At 39.0% G+C, this 19871-nt stretch overlaps 1 protein-coding gene across 42 annotated transcripts in view; it reads right to left on the bottom strand.

Annotated features, from left to right (window-relative positions):
- The window catches only part of EYA4 (EYA transcriptional coactivator and phosphatase 4), a 314555-nt gene that overhangs the window by 270638 nt on the left and 24046 nt on the right, over positions 1-19871 (bottom strand). For 13 of the 42 annotated variants that reach the window (XR_014803299.1, XM_084955935.1, XM_084955900.1 and 10 more), the window contains exon 1: positions 724-1136. The exons of 6 other annotated variants lie outside the window; for them this stretch is intronic. The gene's annotated coding sequence lies outside the window, so the exon portion shown is untranslated. Of the gene's footprint in view, positions 1-723; positions 1137-1324; positions 1384-1542; positions 1918-19871 lie in introns of those variants that run through there. 23 more of the 42 variants (XM_084955961.1, XM_084955939.1, XM_084955870.1 and 20 more) reach the window with 5 other exon arrangements.

The raw sequence follows: 19871 nt of genomic DNA on the forward strand, positions 1-19871 counted from the left end.
TTCAAGTCCCACAACCACCCCAGACGCAGCAGGCATTGGAAAGAGAAAATCTGCCTCCCCCCGGCCCGGTCCCTCCGTTTAGAGAAGTTATAATCCCTCCGCGGCATCCGCGTCCCGGGCCAATGAACGCGAGTCCTCTGAAAAAGGGGCCTCTCATTTCACGGACCTTGGCAAACTGCGGGAGACATTCGGTCCACGCCACATAAAAACTATTAAAGTGGGACAGCCGCAGTTGAACAGCCCGGCTGGTGCCTCGAGATTAGAACACAAGCAGGAAACGTACACACGCACCCAACACCGTGAAAACCCCAGGCGCCTGGGGCCCTCCATGGGATCCGGGTCAGCATACTTGCGTCTGGCTTATCTAGGGGGTCGTCGCAAAATAATGCCACAAGAAGGATGCAAGGGAGACCCAGGGGCTCCCGCCTCGCAGAGGCGGGAACCGAGTGCAGGTATAGAGTGGTGCACCCTGTTCCGCGGGGGCTCCGCGAGGGGCAGAAAGACGAGGCCAGGGGCCTCGGGGCGTCAGGGCATCCTCCTGGGCAGAACGCACCCTTTGCACTCCGAGCCGCCCAGGCCCTGGGGCAGGCGGCTCTCCGCCACCAAGCGACCACCGGTTCGCTGGCGCCCACACACCTTCCCGCTGTGCACGCGCTTTCCCGGGAGAATCTGCAAGATACCTCAAACCTGGGCCCCGGGACAGAGGTAGGAAGAGGCACTCACCTCTTGCCTCCTGGATCGCCTCCGGATCCCGAAGTTCAGATGTCTGCCCCAGCAGCGGATCCCTGCCTCGGTATTTAGATATTTATTCTCGTTCCTTCCAGGGTCGAAGTTTCCCCTTAGCGCTGTGGCTCTGGTGAAAAGAGGACATCCCCTTCGGCCACCCCGCCCCCCCACAACAAATAGCGTACACCAGTGGGGGAGAGACGGGGCGGGGGGAGAAGCCGGCTGCGAGGGGGAGGAGGAAAGGAGAGGAGCCAAAACTCCTGATCGACGACAGGAGAAAAAAAGAAGAAGAAAAGAAAAAGAGAGCGCGCGCCCAGCCACCGCGGTTGCCAGGGCCCAGCTTTTCCCCAAGCTCTTTCCCGCTCCGAAAGAGGAGCGACAACTTCACGAGGCCAGGCTAGAAGTTTTGCGCGGAAGCGGGGAGCGGCGGAGCGTGCGCCGCGCGGCGGGCAGCCTCGCACTTGCGCGCGGGGTGGGGGCGGGGGACGCCGCTGCCGGAGCCCGCGGCCACTGGAGGCCGCCGGGGCCCCCACCCCACCCCCCGAGACAGGCAGTGGGGGGCGGCGGTGCGCGGGGAAGCGACTCCCGTTTATTCGACCTCGGACGACTGCCTGTTGTCATCGTTTGCGGTCCCGCGTGGGGACCGCTCGGGACCCTGAGCGTCCCCGGTGGCGCCGCGGTAATCTCCGCGCCCTCCGCGCCGCCCCCACCCCGCCCCCACTGGCCTGGCGCCGGCCGCTGCCACCTCCGGGCGGAGGGGAGGGACTCGCGGCCGCACTCCCCTCCCCAGACCAGGGAACCGCTGTCTGTCCCCACCTGCTTCTGCCCGGCAGCCCCCAAGTTGTCTCTAACTCCGTTGCTATCCGATCGCCGGGTGTCCACCGCTGCTGGACTCCTTTCCACTTACCCCAGGGGAGGAGACTGAAGGAACTTCTACTTGCAACAACGTAAAGTAAAAAGCACCCCGCGCCAGACTAGGGAGCTTTCTCTGAAGGGAGGAAATACCCTTTTCGGTTAAGCTGCATGTGAGGCACCAGTATGCAGCCTGGGGAGAAGCTGTGCTGGGAAGGGCCTGGGCCCCTTCCAGCACCGGGCGCAGGTATAGGCATCCCTCCCAGACGCCCAAAGGTCAGGCTGCGACGAGCGACTTCCAAGGCAGCGTCAGAGCTTCCCCAGGCACATTGCTGAAGTGACATTTCATGCGTAAGCCTTCTGCGCATGCATTATGCACCCACGTAGGATTTCATATTCTATATGCTCACATGTGGCTATTACAACCAGAGACCTCAGCGAAGTAGACAATAAACAGTACATAAAGTTTGCATCCGTTTAATCCCTCTTCGTAAAACCTATTGTCTAACACAAGAACATCGTCTTTAGTTGTCACACTGATTATAAATATTTTAATTCATTGAGAACGTATTGAGTGCCAGTCATTACACTCGTCACTTATGGTACCTGTGAGTTCATGTACCATACTCTATGATGATTATTTAATCCTGTATAAAAGATAAACTGAGGCCAGAAGAAACCTAAGAAATATTCCCAGAAATAAACCCAGTGATCTCGAAACACAAAGCCTATATCATTCAACAAGCAACCCACCTCACACTGCCTTAAATGTAACCTGAGCGATTACAAGTTAACTGGTAGAAATTACTCCCAAAGAAAATTTAGTTTTAATATATTATCAACTGGATATTCTGCACAAAATTCAGAAAAAAATTTTCACCCTCTACTTCATCTTAGTCTTATGCAAATGCCATGAACACTAAGTTCAAAAGCAAAAACAAATGTTGAATATTTGTGGTTTCCACTTATTTTTTAATTAGTGGGGGCATTAGCTACAGTTTTTAACAGGCAATGGAAAAGGTGAGGTTGTAAATTTAAACTGATAAACGTGCTTATTGCTGCTCTCATCACTCACTGGGCGTTCTTTCCTGCAGATTTATTTTGGAGGGCTTAGGCATTGCCAGGCTTAATGTTTCCTTTTCTGGTCTCAAGGTAAAAAGGTTTCTGGCTGCGGGTATGACGCAAAGAGGATTTGGAGCATGATCTAGATCCCATTCTGGCCTGAAGAAGATGCCAGTTAATATATACTTAAGAGAGAAATACCAACGGGCAGATTTAATTAACTTGGCAGATCTTACTTTCTCCATTTTACAGGTGAGAAAAATAAGGGCTCAGAAATTTTAGCAATTTACTAGTAAACGGCAGACCAGGCAGACCTAAGATTCACACCCCAAAGACCACTCTTTGCCACTGTGATGCTACTATTATTTGAGGTAGCAGTAAGAAAAATAGTAATTATTTTTAGTACAGTTCATATCTTACAGACAAAATGTGCAATTTAAATGTTTTGTGAATCATTCATTGTCTAGGAATGCTCAGTGGCTACAATAATTATGTAAAATTAAGTACAATGCTGAATATAATATTTCCCTCATAAGGCCACAGATTTTTCAATTTCATTTTGGTATGAAACATTTTGTTTTAGTTTGCCCTCTAAATACAGGTGAGATGATGCATAATTTGGACCAAATAAAAATTTATACTTTAGTACAGCAAAGTGTTCACACAAGTATAATCTTTGTGTATGTTTCTTTACTCCCTTCTAAAATCATATTTTCAGCAATACTGATCTTGCTTTCAAGTTCCTTTGCTCCTACATAATTTTTATACATCTACATAAGAATATATGCACAGAAGTTATCCAAGAAAACATCAGAATTGCATCACAATATTAGTTATTCAACTTCTTACCACTGCTTTCAGATCCATCTACATAGTCTTAAATAAACATTTGGATTCCACTAGGAGTGAGGTAAACTGTCACATTTTCAGTCTACTTTGAAATAAGTCAAGCATAAAAAATGTAAGAATTTTAAGGTTGTATAGGCAAAAATATATTGCTTATTTAAACAAGGCATTATTTCAGCTTTTCTACTGAATACCACTTTTGTAATTGTTGCCACGTCATCGGTCGTATTATTGACTTAATATTTTTCTTTAAGCTACTTTCATTAAATAAGTTTATCTGATAAAGGAAACTTTTATCATCAGCATAAATGGCAAACCAATATAACTTGCCGTAAGTAGAAATGGCCTTGCAAATGAATCTTTTTTATGGAAATAAAAATTATGTATCCTGTCCCACGTAAAACTGTCTCACACACCAGTCTGAAAAACACTGGTTTAGAGAATTACATTTCTCATGTCCCTTGGGCTCTCCAAAACTTACTTTCAGCTATTCCTTTTCCATTACTGTAGAGAAATGTTGAGTTCAAACCTCTTTTTTATGAAATTTAAAATTATATTATTAGTCAATGATTGATTTCTTTGCCTAAAATATACTTGAAGTATCTGAAACTGAAATGTCTTTTTAAAATTAATTGGTATTATTTTTCTTACTACCTTATTTGTGGTAAAAGTCAAACCATTCCTAAGCCCACAATTAGAAAACAAATTACTCTCAGGAGAGACAATAGCAGTTAGTCATTACTCTTCACCCCCACCCCCCAGCCCCAACAAACACTGAGTTTTAGGACCTAGTCACCGAAAAAGAAACTTTCCAACTGTTAACACCATGAAGTGGCAGCATCTATTGGCTCAGTCTGGTACTGCAGCAGTGCTCTACCAATGAGAACTAGAGGAAAAAGCAGATCAATAGAGAGAAGTTCAAAGAGCCTAAAAGGACAGGTAAGGAGGAAAATTCTGAAGTCCAAAAGTTGCTAGAAAATTCTAGCAGTGATTCAGAAACACTAGCAGGTCCTCCAGGATATGAATTAGGCCATCAGAATATCTATAAATGTTCAACTTCATCTGAGAAAGGACATTTGTTGTGGGGGAAGAAAAAAATGTGACTTTGTAATGAAAATCAGTGGAAATAAAAGATTCTCTTGCTAACAATTCCTTTAACCATGCCTTCTGGGGCAGGATGCTCCTGCAGTTACCATCTACTATTTGTTTATTTTTAAACTGTGCATGGCACTATTTTGGCATTGGTTTTATGCTAAGTCAAACAAGCAAAGCCCTCTATGAGCTCATCATCTAAAACTTAATTTTTATTTTAATTGATTTTAAAGGAACCTTAAAGGAACCATTCCATCACTTTAGTAAGAACAAACTTGAGGCTAAAAAATGGAATAAGACACTGTTACCAAACCAAGTTCGTGTGCTGTTGCACAGTGAAGCCAAACAAACCGAAACCTTGGAGACTGGAGTAGAGAAAGGTTTATTGTGGGGCCAAGAAAGGAGAAGGCTCGTGTTCAAAAATTTCCAGTTTCTTGAAGGGGTTTTGGGGGGGATTTTTATAGGCAAATTTGGGGGTGAGGGCTACTGGGTGTGTGACCAGTCTTCTGATTGGTCAGTGATGAGGTAACAGGTGCTCAGCCTGAAATTCCCATCTTCCACTGGGGGAGGTGGGGCGGGGGGAGGCGCTTAGTTTCTGTAGAAGAACTGAAAGGTGTTGTTATGTATACTCCTTCAGGAAGAACCAAGACCTTGTTTTCATCACCGCACTCTTATTTCTTGATTGTTCCTCCTTTGTTTCTGCTTTCCCTTACTTCCCCAATTAGTAACTAATTGTTGGAGTCTGCCCTTTGGAACTTAGGAAAAGTCTTAAGAGGCTGAAGGAAGACTCTTTCCTACAAACTGGAAACAGAGGACACTGAAAGGGTTTATATCCCGCAGTGCCGTACAGGGTCCTATTTGGTTTCAACACTGCATTCACCAAAAAAGAAGACAAAAGTTTCGAAATTTATAGAAATGATCTGAAAATAGACCTCTTAAGTTACTCCCTCTTGGTACCTTTACAGTCCAGCTGGAAGTATCCACAATTCTTAAAAAATAAAGTCATTCAGTTGTTTCCTAGTAAATTCTAAGCCAAATGCTCTAAGCCTTGAGAGAGTGAACTTTCAATATGAACTAGGTTTAACCAGTTTTTCTCTACTATTCTGCCAATGACAGAACACATGAAGATAAAACATGATTGCCCAGGAATCTAAAGTACCATGCTGCTGGTTTTCTAAAATCTATAAATAAACACACTTTCTGAGGAGTTTTGAGCAAACAGATCAAGCTGAAAAAGGTTTTCTACTGGTTTGTAAAAGTGAGGAAATCAGATCTGCAGGGGACCTGTTGGGTCATTCTCTTCTGCCGGGTTCTCTGCTAAACTTCCTCATTCTTGGCTGAGTCGCTAAAGAAAAGGAAATGCACACTCTCTGGGAGACAGTTTCATCATATTTACTTTTCAATTCTCTCTTGAAATTTTTTCCTCAAGTCAAATCCTTTTAGTCCCATATTGTGCAATTCTACTCTATCTTTCATGTTTACACCCAGCCTTCAGATGTTTATAAACAGATATCATGCCCACTTTTAGTCATCTGCTCGCCACGTTAAACAAACGTAAGGCCTTTTAATCTTGTTTCAGTTCAGTCTCTCCAAGCCCTTAATCATTCTTATTGCTCGTCTCTGAACTATTTCCAATTTCCTAGATGTTCATTTTCATTAGAGGTATCCTAGGTGTGGTCTCATTAGCATAGTGGAATGAATCCTACTTTTTTTTTTTCCTCATGTGGCATTATGTTTTGGCTTCCCTGCAAATTCCCACCAACTCATGCTACTTTCATATTCTAACAAACTTAGAAGTGTAATTTTTTTCTCTATTTTTACCTCACATGGCATTTCTTTTAGCGTACGTAAAATAACAATCCTGATTTCTCCTCCAGTACTTGAAAAGCACAGTTTTCAATGATAATAGTAGTCGAAATAGGAACAAAATCACTTAGTTGTCCTTTCGATTCCACTGGCTTGTAAGTACATTTCAAAATAGGAAATGTCAAATTAATCTCTTTTCTTATACAACTTTATCATAATGCCTTATAATAGGTAACTATGAAAAATGCCCACTGATTATAATTTGAAAGTTCTCAAATACAGAAGTCAATGATTGGTGGAAGGGCAAATAAGTTTTATGGATGATAAATAAATTGATTTGACAATTTTAAAGTAATGCAAGTAAAGGCATGGTTAATTCCAGTATCCATTTATTTTAGAAAATCTAAAAGTTAGGCAGATTGGTAAATTGCGGAAATCCATTTAAACTGAAGATTTTTGAGTGAAACTATTACATTACTGAAAACTATATGAGAGCTTTGCAGGGTCTATTCCTTCCATTATATTTTAGAGCACTTTAGAAACTATTTATTTAATATTTTCTAGTTTTAGGCATATACTCTCAGCACTGCCCCCCAACACCCATTAAAATGACTTTTCTGTTCATCTAATTTCTTTATTCTTCCACCAACCCTCTCAGAAATAGTGGCCAGGACTCGGTACATCTACTCATCAACCTAGTAAATCCTAGAAATCTGACTTCTGCCCACATCCCTTTACTGAGACTGCTCTCTTTAAGATCATCAATGGTCTTCTAATGGTCATTTCCTAGTCTTCATCATCCTGGATTTCCAGGAAGTATTTTGTGACAGTGACAGCAGCCTTCTCCTAAGCTCCATGATTTGACTTGCATTATCCTCTTGCTGCTTACTGCTCTAGTTCCTACAGAGTTTCCTCTTTTCTCTTCATTACACTCAAAAAATAGACCTAGACATGGGTTTTCTTCTCTTTCTTGGCTATACATCTCCTTTTACAATTTCGTTCATTCTATAATCCCTTCTTTCACCTCTACACGGGCGATTTAAGGAAACTTATCTCCTATTCAGAAATTTGGACAGTCTCAGCTGCAGGTCCTGTTGGCATCTCAAGTGGAACACACCCTAAGCTAAAGGCATCAACCCATCCTCTCCCACCAGCTCCTCTTTTTGAATCAATTTTGTCAGTGGCACCACCTTCATTGACCTTCAACACTTGAATTCATTCTTAGCCTCCCTTTCTTACCTTTCACAGGCCACAAGTCAAGAGGACAACTTTATTTTGCTTTGGCAGTGTCTCCTCCTCTATTCTTCCAGTTTTCTATCATGGCTGCCTCCCCAGGCCCATTTCCACATTCACCGCTTCTGTCACCATCAGCACCTCCCGCCCCCCAGGCTCTTCTCTGCCAATCCATTAGACCAAGATGAGTTTTTCTTTCTCTAAAGTATAGGGTTAAAAACCTCCAAGAGGAACCAAATGTCTATGTATTTTATTTTTTTAAATAATATTCTTTTTTTTTTTTTTAATTTTGGGGGAGTTTCCCTTGTAGCTCAGCATGTTTAGAACCCGTCTAGTATCCATGAGGATGTGAGTTTGATCCCTGGCTTTGCTCAGTGGGTTAAGGATCTGGAATTGCTGTGAGCTGTGGTATAGGTTGCAGTCACAGCTCTGCTCTGGTGTTGCTATGACTGTGGTGTAGGCCGGCAACTGCAGCCCCAGTTCCGCCCCTAGCCTGGGAACGTCCCTATGCTAAAGGTGGCTAAAAAGAAAAAAATTCTGTCTTTTATTTTTAATTTTTTTTTTGTTTGGCCACACCCACAGCCTGCAGCAAGTTCTCAGGCCAGGGATCGAAACTGCACCACAGCTGTAACCAAAGCCACAGCAGTGATAATACCAGCTCCTTAAACTGCTGAGCCTTGCATCTAGCATTTGATAAATTGTTACTAAAAACTTAAATTAGATGCTTAAATGAAGGATGAACAAACACTCCATTTGACAACCTGATTGCAATAGAGCAGAGAATACTCACTGTGATGGGGGCCCTCCTTCTGTGTGTTTAATTCGTGTGTTTTCACCCAACCTTTATAGGATCCCCTTCGGGCAATTTGATGTACCCTCTAAGCCCAAACTGATTCCCTCTTTTGCATCCTATGTTTTAATATTCCACATTAGCATAGATAAAGTATTCTGCATGTGTCCTATAGTACAAGATCTGTGATAAACCATCCTGGCTTCATGATAGAACTTCCAAAGCAGTGTACAGGTTCAGAAAACAGAGAGATTGGGGCACGTGGCTCAGGAGGTGAGAACAACCCACTGAGACAGGAAGCTTTACATCCATAGATGAGGGAAGTCAGGGATAGAAAAGGCACAAGAGGAAGGATTTAGGATGATTGCCTTTCTCAGTGCCTCACATAGTGCTGGGGACATAATATGCTGTAATTATTATTGTGCTGAACTAAATGAACTCATCCAGCCGCAGTGCCCCTCTAAATTGCCTTCTCATTACCCTTCAAGAAACTTAGAAGAATTGACGCTTTGTCCCCATGGGAGCCAGTAAAGAGGGTGTTTTAATTTTGAATGAGGAAAAAAAAACAAAAACAAAAACAATAAACACTTAAATTTTTCCCAAAATGGCCCTATGTTTTTAAAAAAAAAAAAAAAAAATTTCCTAAGTGCCAGGAAAAAAGCCACCCAGGAAATCGGTCCAGAGAAATTCAAAAGTCTGGCGGCATTGCTTAGTTTTCATCCTAGGATATCAAATGGCTAAAACTCTCTTCTTTCACTTCCAAGTCCTTTTCTCAGTCTTCTTCTTCACAGACTGTTCTTTGGTGAATGGCCCAACTGACAAGCTCCTTTTGGAACTTCCTCCTCTAGAGCTTGGCTTCTGTGGATCTGCTCTGGCCATAGGTCCCTTCTCCTCTCTGATCACTTGTACTTTATCCTTCCCTTGGACCCCCTCTGGCCACTAAAATGAGGATGTTCTCCAGCATCTTCTCTTAGTATGCTCACTCAATGTAAGGAGGGACAGAGATGAACCATGCATGGTCCCTGTCCTCCAGAATTTCAGTCTAGAGCAGAAAATAGGGCATTTAAAAATAGTTATTACACGAGAGAGAAAATGTCAAGCTCCTTAAGAGAAACATTGACAACCAGGCTATTTTAGTTCAGAGCAGAGAGTTTGCTTCCAGCTAAGGGAACCAAGAAGGCAGCATTTGTACCTGGCCTTAGATGGGGAAGACTATTTATGCCTGACAAAGTGTGTAATTCAATACAACAAAAACAGAAGCCATTGTCTCTCCCTTTCAACCTCCCCCCCAAACAAGATACTCCTCTCCCTGTACCCCCTTCTCTATAGTAATGGCGCCAGTGTTCTCCCAGCCACCTGGAGGTAGCAATGAGTCCTTTTCCTCCTTAGCCCTGTTCATCCAATTACTTGCTTAGTCCTATAGTTTCCACTTCTCCCATAAGCTTGGCTTTCTCCCCTCTGTATTTTTTTTATAACACTAACTTAATCTGGCTTCATTTACAATCACACAGAATATTTATATAGCCATATCATTGGTTTTGCTATTTCTAAGGCCATTTCCCACTTCTCCTATCAGATTATTCACTGTACAACGTAGTTCTGCTCCCATCACTCCTTTAATTTTGGGAAGGAAAACAAACAAAAACAATTTTTGCTGGCATTCCAGAGCCTCCAATCCCTGGTCTCATCCTCTCTTTGCAACATTGTTTGCTTCACTCTCAGCCACTCAGCCATGGGTAATGTTGGCTTTTTCTTGGGAACATCTTCCATATTGTATGTATTTCAGATGTGGATGATAATTTACTCAGCATGATTACTGAAAACATGTTGTGGACAGACTACATATTATTCAGCTTTGAATCCTCTATAGTGCTTAATGAAGAATCTTACACATAGTGGGCACTCTACACAAATTTGCTGAATAAATCAATAATAACATATATATATATATACACACACAATACTCTTTGAGCCTCCATATATTGCCTAGGCCTCATTGAAGTATATCTTTGCATTAATTGGTCAGCTATAATTAAAAAAAAAAAGAGGTAAGAAATCTTTTTTTTTTTTTTTCTTTTTGCCATTTCTTGGGCCGCTCCTGTGGCATAGGGGAGGTTCCCAGGCTAGGGGTCCAATCAGAGCTGTAGTTGCCAGCCTACGCCAGAGCCACAGCAACACATGATCCGAGCCACGTCTGCGACCCACACCACAGCTCACGGCAACACCGGATAGTTACCCCACTGAGCAAGGGCAGGGATCAAACCTGCAACCTCATGGTTCCTAGTCGGATTCGTTAACCACTGCGCCATGAAGGGAACTCCCTTTTTTTTTTTTTTTTTTTTTTGTCAGAAATCTTAATAGTGAGGATAAGCCAGTGGAAAGAGTTATTACATCTACTTTGGAGGCTGTCGTTGAAACTTAGTACATGGCAGTACACACTGTCCTTATTATGAAGACAAGGGAGTGTTAGTATCTTCAGAATTATAGGCTGCTTATATTTTGATGACCCTGAGAATTGTGTAACTAATCAAGTTTATCCTGTTGACTAACTGCTAAAAAGTTTAGAAACACATTTAGGATTCATCCTTGGCAAAGTATAGGCTGCAGCTGTTTGTCTTTAGTATTAGCCTTGACCCTCCATGATTTAAGCCCCATCCTACCTTTCTTCTTTCTCATGTGTGTTTAATTTGTTTTCTAATCATATTTTATCCACATAGGCTACCTATAAATAAATAGCTTTTAAAAGTGTTCACACTATTTTGAATGACTGTGTCGAACAAAAAAATAAGGCAAAGGTCATCAAAGTATATCCGGGATTAGAATTTTAGGAATCTTGCCTTTTTTAAATATATCACTCATCCTTATGAAGTAACGATGAAACAGTTGAAGGACAGAATTCCACTATTTCTCTGACCTGCTTACTCCACCCTTGTCAGCAACTCACCTAAAAACTTCAGATAAAAAATTTATTTTCCTAAACAAAATGGTCCTACTGTATAACATAGGGAACACTATTCAATATTCTGTAATAAACCCTAATAAAAAATATGAAAAAGAATATATATATGTATAACTGAATCACTTTGCTATACATATGAAACTAACACAACATTGTAATCAACTATACTTCAATAAAAATCAATTTTTAAAAAAAAATTTACTCTTTTTTCAGTAACAGTAAGATAACTGTCATAGAATAACTGATTTTATAATCCTATAAGTAGGTTTGGTTGTAATCTAGCCCAGACTTTTCATTCTGTAGCTGCAAAACACTAGTTGTAGAGTGTTTAAGTTATTTGCTCATTTATTATTGGGAAAAGGGAAGTAGAATACAGGTCTCTAAACCTTTCTTACACTGAAGTTACTGAGCATATAATGTGTGTGTGTTGTGCCTGTGGATAACAAATTTTAACAGGAACTCTAAATATATTTTTATAAAAATATGCAACTTAACAAGAAACAACATAAATGCCAAGACTCAAACTTATCATGCTTCCTTTTATTCTAACTTTTTTAGATTGATTCTTTATAGCATGTTATATATGCTGGCTAAAATCAAAAACATATTAAACAATTCTTTAGTATAGGTTTTTTTGTTGTATAGAATTCAGAAGATTATTACAAAGACAGAATGAAGGAGATCCATTTACCATGGTTATCAAATTTCAGGAATCAAGAGCATGTGACCTACCCTCTTTACTAATACTCCCTGTAGAAGCTGGATGTCAATTCAGTGGCAAGTTATAACTGGCAATAAGAATAAACCACAAGTGTCATGTGTGAGTATAATATTGTCTTTAATTTTAAAATTGTACTAATTATTCTTAAAGTAAGTCTTGACTTTACAGTTTTACTTTTAGTATCAAAACAAAATTCAAAGATATTTCTGTTCAATAATAGGAGTACTCTATCAATATTAATATTACATTACTTATCTTAAAACAATGCTAATATATTTTGAACACATCACTCTGATGCTTAGCTCGAAAACACCCTCAAACTAAAAATGAAGCGTAACACACATGCAATACACAGGGGCTACCACATAGGCTGAGGACACAATCATTGCCAACAACTGAAAGTATTTCATTTGTGTTCTCAGTATTATTTATTTTAAATAAATACGTTTAAAATATAGTTCTTGGGTGTTCTGTCATAAAACTTCATAGCCTATGACATATAATTTTTAAAACAATTACTTTTATGCTGTCATTTAAATCCTTGCTGAGAAAAATATCAAATTTTAAGCTAATTTGGAGGAGTCTACATAGTTTATGTCAATCCTCAGATGAATATGCAAAATTAGAAGTAGTTTTCTGTTTCCAAATAGCAATCATCACAGCTCATCAAGGCTTACACTCATTTCACAAATTAAACCCACAAAGGCATTGTTTATGCATTTAGTTCAATATGCAAACAATGCCTCATTGAGGGTTGTATTTCAAAACAAATAAAAACTTGCTTTAGTTCCTTTTTCATTTCACTGTAACTTTGAAGTGTGTGCTTATATGAAACAGTTAGCTCCTCATGACTATCAGTGCTGTATACCACGAGTAACTAGCTAGATTAACTCCTAGTTTAACTTTACTGCTTGTTATGGAGTCCGCAAATTGCACCTTGGCGCCGTTCTTGATCAAACATAAAAGGCAATGCTTTTCCTCTTCATTTTTTCACTCTGTATTTCATTTAGCTCCTTCAAATCATTAAATGACAAATCTGTCATTTGAATACCATTAACATTTCTGTTAAAGTAGTGGTAATGAATAATTTTGCACATTAAAACCAATGGAAGGATTATTCAACTCAATACTTATGGAATTTTGTATTTTCAAAGATTGTTCACCAGGTAGAAAATGAGTATCTATAACTTTCTTCTTGTTTTTAAAATTTATATGTAATCTGAGACTTGAGACGGTCTAACAAACGAAAGTTGACCCCCAAATTCCAGTTTTTGTTAATAACATATTATTATATATGAGTTAATATATGCTTTAAAAAACTCTTTCTCACAAAGATTCTTCCTCTGTTTTAATATTCCTACATGCTTCTCCCTAACTTCATGACTTGATGGACCTCTACTAAAAGGCTTCTAGAATTTTCTTGTGAGGAAACTGAAGAGTTCCAATTGTCTTATAAATTGAAGGAATGGATACACACGAAACTTGACTGCAATTACCTTTTGTTTGGACTTTGCCAAATCCTGTCATATTTTTTATGGAATATAGTCACCAAAACCATAATCCCATTCCAGGTGTAGATGAATTATACTTCTGAGCAAAGATAGAACAACCGCTTCTCTTATATTTCTAGTATATTTCTAAACAATGTCAAAAATGTAACAAAATACTTTGTGATAGTCTCACCAGAGCTTAGAACAATTTCTTTAGAAAATATCTAATCATAATAGTTATCCTTCAGGTGTTGTAACCTATAGTTTAGGAGTCAACAGTCCAAGATGCAGTTTGTGGTACTTTTTGCTAAGCCCATTGTATTGCAATCACCATCCTGAAATTCACCTTCAAAAAGCTATTCATGCAGCCATTCTTCTGAATATTTATTTGACATTTTACCAACTGAAAGGGCTTAATGTCATCTAAAAAATTAGATACTTGACTGAACATTTCTCCTTCTAGATCATCTTCAAAAATATTGTCTAGTCTCTATTTAGTATCCTGATTGATACTAAATCTCAAAATTGCCATTTTAATCCTACCCTGTTTTCCAGCTGAAAGTCAGTTATTATCTATGACAAAATAAGACCTGTTATTTAAAATATTAGTTTTACCACTATCTTACACCATACACAAAGATGGACTTAAAATGGATTAAAAACTTGAGTACAAGACCTGAAACCATAAAATTCGTAAAAGAAAATATAGACGATAACTTCATTGATATTGGTTTTAACAATGTTTCTGTCACTCTGATGCCAAAGGCAAGGGAAATAAAAGCAAAAGTAAACAAATGTAACTATATCAAACTGAAAAGCTTTTGTACAGTGAAGGAAAACTTCATCATTTGAACCATGACTTGTAAGACAAAAAGGCAACCTACAGAATGGGAGAAGATATTTGCAAATCATATATCTGATTAACATGCAAAATGTATAAAGAACTTAGACAACAAGAAAAAGAAAAACAACTCAATTAAAAAATGGACTGAAGGGAGTTCCCGTCGTGGCGCAGTGGTTGGCGAATCCGACTAGGAACCATGAGGTTTCGGGTTCATCCCTGGCCTTGCTCAGTGGGTTAAGGATCTGGCATTGCCGTGAGTTGTGGTGTAGGTTGCAGATGCGGCTGGGATCCCGCGTTGCTGTGGCTCTGGTGTAGGCCAGTGGCTACAGCTCCGATTCGACCCCTAGCCTGGGAACCTCCATATGCCACGAGAGCGGCCCAAAGAAATAGCAAAAAAAAAAAAAAAAAAAAAAAAAAAAAAAATGGACTGAGGCTCTGAATAGATATTTTTCCAAAGAAGACAAAGAGATGGCCAAAGGCATGTGAAAAGATGTTCCGTTCACTAAATACCAGGGAAATGCAAATCAAAATCATATGCACATTGAGGTATATGGAATGACTGACCATCAGGCACCTGATGTATAACACCAAGAACTCAACCTAATATTCTGTGAAAATCTCTATGGGAAAAGAATCTAAAAGACAGTGAATGTGTGTACATGCATAACTTAATCATTTTATTGTGCAGAAGAAATTATCACAGCATTGCAAATAAGCTATACTTCAATATAACTTTAAAAATGAAAAAAAACACAATGAGATATGTTTAGAATCTGTTAGAAGAATTGTTATCAAAAAGATAAGAATAACAACTGTTGGCAAGGATGCAGAGAAAAGGAAACACTTTGCACTGTTGGTGGGAATGTAAATTGATGTAGCCATTATGAAAAAGAGATAGAGTTTCCTCAGAAAAAGAATTACTATATGACCCACTTATTCTACTTCTGAGTGTTTATTCAAAGAATATGAAAACACTAATTTGAAAAGATACATGCACCTCTACATTCATTCCAGTACTATTTGCAATAGCCAAGACATAGAAATAACCTAAGTATCTTTGATGGTTGAACTATAAAGACAATGTGGTACAGATAGATAAATAGATAGATAGATAGATAGATAGATAGATAGATAGATAGATAGGATGGAATACTACTCAGTCATGAAAAAGAATAAAACCCTGCCATTTATGACAACAAGGTTGAACTTTGAAGCCATTATGCTAAGTGAAATAAGTCAGATAGAGAAAGACAAATTCCATATGATCTCACTTATAGGTGGAATCTAAAAATCAAAAACAAAAACAAAACCAATCAACAAACAAAATAAAATAAAAACAAACTCATAGATAGAACAGATTAGTATTTATCAGAGGGGAAGGGAGCTAGGGGTTGGGTGAAACAGGTTAAGAGAGTCAACTGTATTGTGGTGGATGGTAGACTCAGGGTGGTGACCACTCTATACTATATGTCGAATTATAATGCTGTACACTGAAACTCATACAACAAATATATATAATTTTAGATAAAGGACATTTCCTAAAACAAATGAAAAAAGCAATAGTAAAAAATGGGTATGCTTCTTTTCCCAAAATAGTTTATATTTCAACAGTTATTTATTTTAAGTTTTTTCTTTTTTTTTTTAAGTTTTTTTGGGGGGGTTACATCTGCAGCATATGAAGTTTTCCAGGCTAGGCATCGAATTGGAGCAGTAGCCACTGGCCTATGCCACAGGCATAGCAACACAAGATCTGAGCCAGTCTACGACCTATACCATGGTGTGTGGCAATGCCAGATCTTTAACCCACCGAGCAAGGCTAGGGATCCAACCTGCGTCCTCATGGATGCTGGTCAGATTTGTTTCTGCTGAACCCCGATGGGAACTCCTTAACATTTATTAATCTTACAGCAGTTTTATATGCTATATGTATGTTATTTTTGCTCATGTGATATGGAATTGAGATTCATCAATCTACTACAGATTAGCATGTCCTCTCTAAAAATTTTGAGAAATTGAGAGCCCTATTGAAAACCTACCAGATACCCAGTGCCTAGACTGCTTGTATTGATAGGTGATGCCCTATGTCCAACAAGTGCAATTTCATTTAAGTTCCTTTAAATCTTTCTAATTAATTCTACTTGATCCTGGTAATTCATTCTTATGGATGAACACCAAGGGGAACAGGAGAATAGGAGTTGGAGAAAGGCTCTCTAATTACTAGGAAGTATAAAAGGAAGGAGACAGGGTTTGATAAAGGAGTTACATGTTCATTCTAGTTACAGTCAGAGTTAAAGATGTCACTTCCCACTCTCAACAAGAGTCATTCCATAAACCATAGTCTTAAGCACCATCTCAGGACCTGGCACATAGATACCCAGTAAGTGTTTGTTAATTTAAATAAATAAGTTGAATTTCAAACTTAGATCTTGATGCCAATGATATTTCCTTATACTTCCCTTGAAACCACCTTTCCTGAGTTTTGGGGCTGCCATGGCTGCAGGAGTTTTGAGACTTAGCACATCACAAGAACAAGAAAATTGCTGTTATACCTCATTCTCTATGGTAGTGTACCCTAGGGGCTTCACTGTCTCTCTTTGGTGTGTGTATGTGTGTGAATGTGTGTGTGTGAGGGTTAAGTTTTTTAAGGCAAATTTTAAATTTAAGTGATATCTTTTAATTTTGTATCACAAAGATAATGAAAGGCCAGGAAAATTATAGAATATAAACAAAATAATCAAAGCCTTCATGATACTCTCAGTTTTTCAGTAAAATATACTATTTTGAGCATGCTGATTTGGCAAAGAGTGACCTTTTGGCTATGGAAATTATTTTTCCTGTAATGTTAAAAGAGTGTCAAGTAATTAATCCTCCCAGCACACTTATAGAAGCAGTAATAGTATGAGTTGGTTATGAGCCGCTTTGATAGGGTACTGTAAAGCCCTTTAGTCTTTAAAGAGTCCTGGCATTAGGTAACTTTAATTGTTGGTTTCAGATGTCAGTCTCCATCAGGAACACAGCTGGAGACTGATAGGTGTCGCTTGGGAATAAGCATTTTGTATTACTTTGAAGTCAATTGGACTGAACATGAAAATTTTATAGTTAGTGGGCAGATTTCTTTTTAAGATATTTAGGTAAAGTATCCTTTAAACCAATTACATTAAAAACTATCCAGAATAAGAAGCCTCAAAGGAAAATTTTCTCAGTGGCAAAGTGTTAACAAAATAAACCAAGAAAACAGTCCTCCCAAGCCCATAATTTCCATGCTTCGGGGTGTCCTCATTTGGATGCAGCACATTTTAACTCTTTCCTTTTCATTTTTGAGCATCTTCTAAACTGCTTAAATGCTAGCACATACAGAACAAAAGCAAATGGCATGGATTATTTTGGAAATTTCATCTGTGCCTGGCTGTGATGGATCTTCATATTTTCTTTGAAATATGTGGGCCTCCGTGTCCTCAGTGTTGTCTCCCTACATAGATAGGCTTTGGACTGATTCATTTATTCTCTGATGAGTACAAGAGGACAACAGGTGTATTGTATCTCAGTGATTTGAATGTTCCAATTTTGGTTCCTACTTGAGTTATATCTATCATATTTCTAATTGATACATGATTTATAGCAGAATTTTAACAGTCTTGAGTAAAAATGAAAAGTAACCTAATATTAGAGCTCAAGGATTCCAAATTAGTGAGCAGATGAGAGTTGACAAGTGCTAAACCAAGTGCTGCTCTGGCATGAGGCAAGACTTGGGCTTGGGAAGACTATTTTCTTGGTTTATTTGGTTAACACTTTGCCACTGAGAATATCTACTTTGCCACTGAGAATATCTACTTTACAAAAGAGCAGAATAAAGAAAATAAGAGAAGAAATAACATGTAATATAGAAAGTGCTTGACTTCAATGTTTTATCCAAAGTTATTTCCATCAAGCTCTCAAGTTTTCCAGCTCTTGTTTTACTTTGACTTCAGCACAGATAATCAAGTATTAACACCAGACTAATCACTTCAAACTTTAGTCCCTCAAATTTCTCACTCTTGACATTCTCTATCCTACCATTAGACAGCTTCTTCTCTTCTTTGCTTGAATCACCAGAGAAAACTGTTTTGGACCCTTCCTGTACTATATTTACTGGTATACATAAAGAACAGAGGGACTCTGAAGGTGATGACTCTGTTGTAGGAATTCTTGCCATCCCAAAACATGTGGGTGTTTCTCATCCTACAGTTGTTGAACCAGCTGCAAACAAATGAACTTGCTTTTTTTTTTTAGGATTAGAGACAAAAGAATTAAGTACATAAATGAAAACTCTGTAAGAATAGAAGCTATTACAAACTTATACAGTCACAGAGTTAGAAGAGTAAAATGTATTTTATTGAGTTTAACTATCAGTAGGATAGGCAGCCTCTTCCTAACAATTGGTGGTAATGCTTCACAGCGTCAGCATCACACATTTTATGCCCCTAATTTTTCCCCCTTGACACACAGACCAGAAATCATAGTGCTAGGAGCACTATGCTAGGAATCCAGAGTCCTGGATACCAACTAGCTCCATTTGTGCCAACATTTGTCCAGTTTTCTAATTTGCAATAAAACAGGATCCAGCACTTGGTGATTTCTCTTTAAGACCTGCTCCAGCATTAATATTCATTTTGCCACCTCCCTTTGTAGTTGATTGTTTGCCAGCCAATGAATAGACATTTAATTGTTGTTGTTAATATGTACCTAGGTTGGGGGAATCTCTTAGTGACTAAATAAATCTGTTTTCCAACCGAAGCCAGGTCTATAAATGGTAAGTAAATTAAATCAATAGCATAAGGACTGCTCTACTCAGATTTCTGCAGGTTTTCTGTGAAGAGTAACTGAGGGTCAGGGAGCAACTGCACACATGGATCTGGCAGCTAATTTAGCATCAGAGAACCTGTGCTAATCCAGGGTAATTACTTTTCAGGTCCAGCTTATCATGGGTGTGTGAATATTCAGATGGTGTCCTGTAACAACTTTCAAGTGATGGGAAGAGGGGAGATGTGAAGTACATTAGTGGAATATTAATATGTAGTAAAAAAAAAAAAGTTTTGGGAAAGGTCAGTTAAACCCATACAAATATATACACACAAATAGATGTATTTAATCAAGCCAGGGACTGCCCAAGGTGCTGTATAGACATTGAAAGGTTGACTGATACATCTATTAAGAAAATTTGTTTTCTTCCAAATGTCTCAACCACAGCTCTGTAAAGAATTTCCAACCTTCCACCGTTAAGAATTAATTCTTTTGATTTAAACCAAAATTTGCCTATTCACATGGATGCTCTTTGGCTAGGTAGTCCCGTAATGTTTGCTTATCATAGTGGGACGTTTCTTCTTCTTCCAATGTAATAGCCAAGTGGGTCACATTTTGACTATATCACATAATAAATGTGTTTTGGTGTGGGCTAGGGAGATGCAGTGTTT

This window comes from Sus scrofa, chromosome 1 (assembly GCF_054392235.1).
Source record: "Sus scrofa isolate SSC_HxYL_T2T_F1_AM1 chromosome 1, Sscrofa_HxYL_maternal_Yorkshire_Landrace_v2.0, whole genome shotgun sequence".
Classification (NCBI taxonomy): Eukaryota; Metazoa; Chordata; class Mammalia; order Artiodactyla; family Suidae; genus Sus; species Sus scrofa.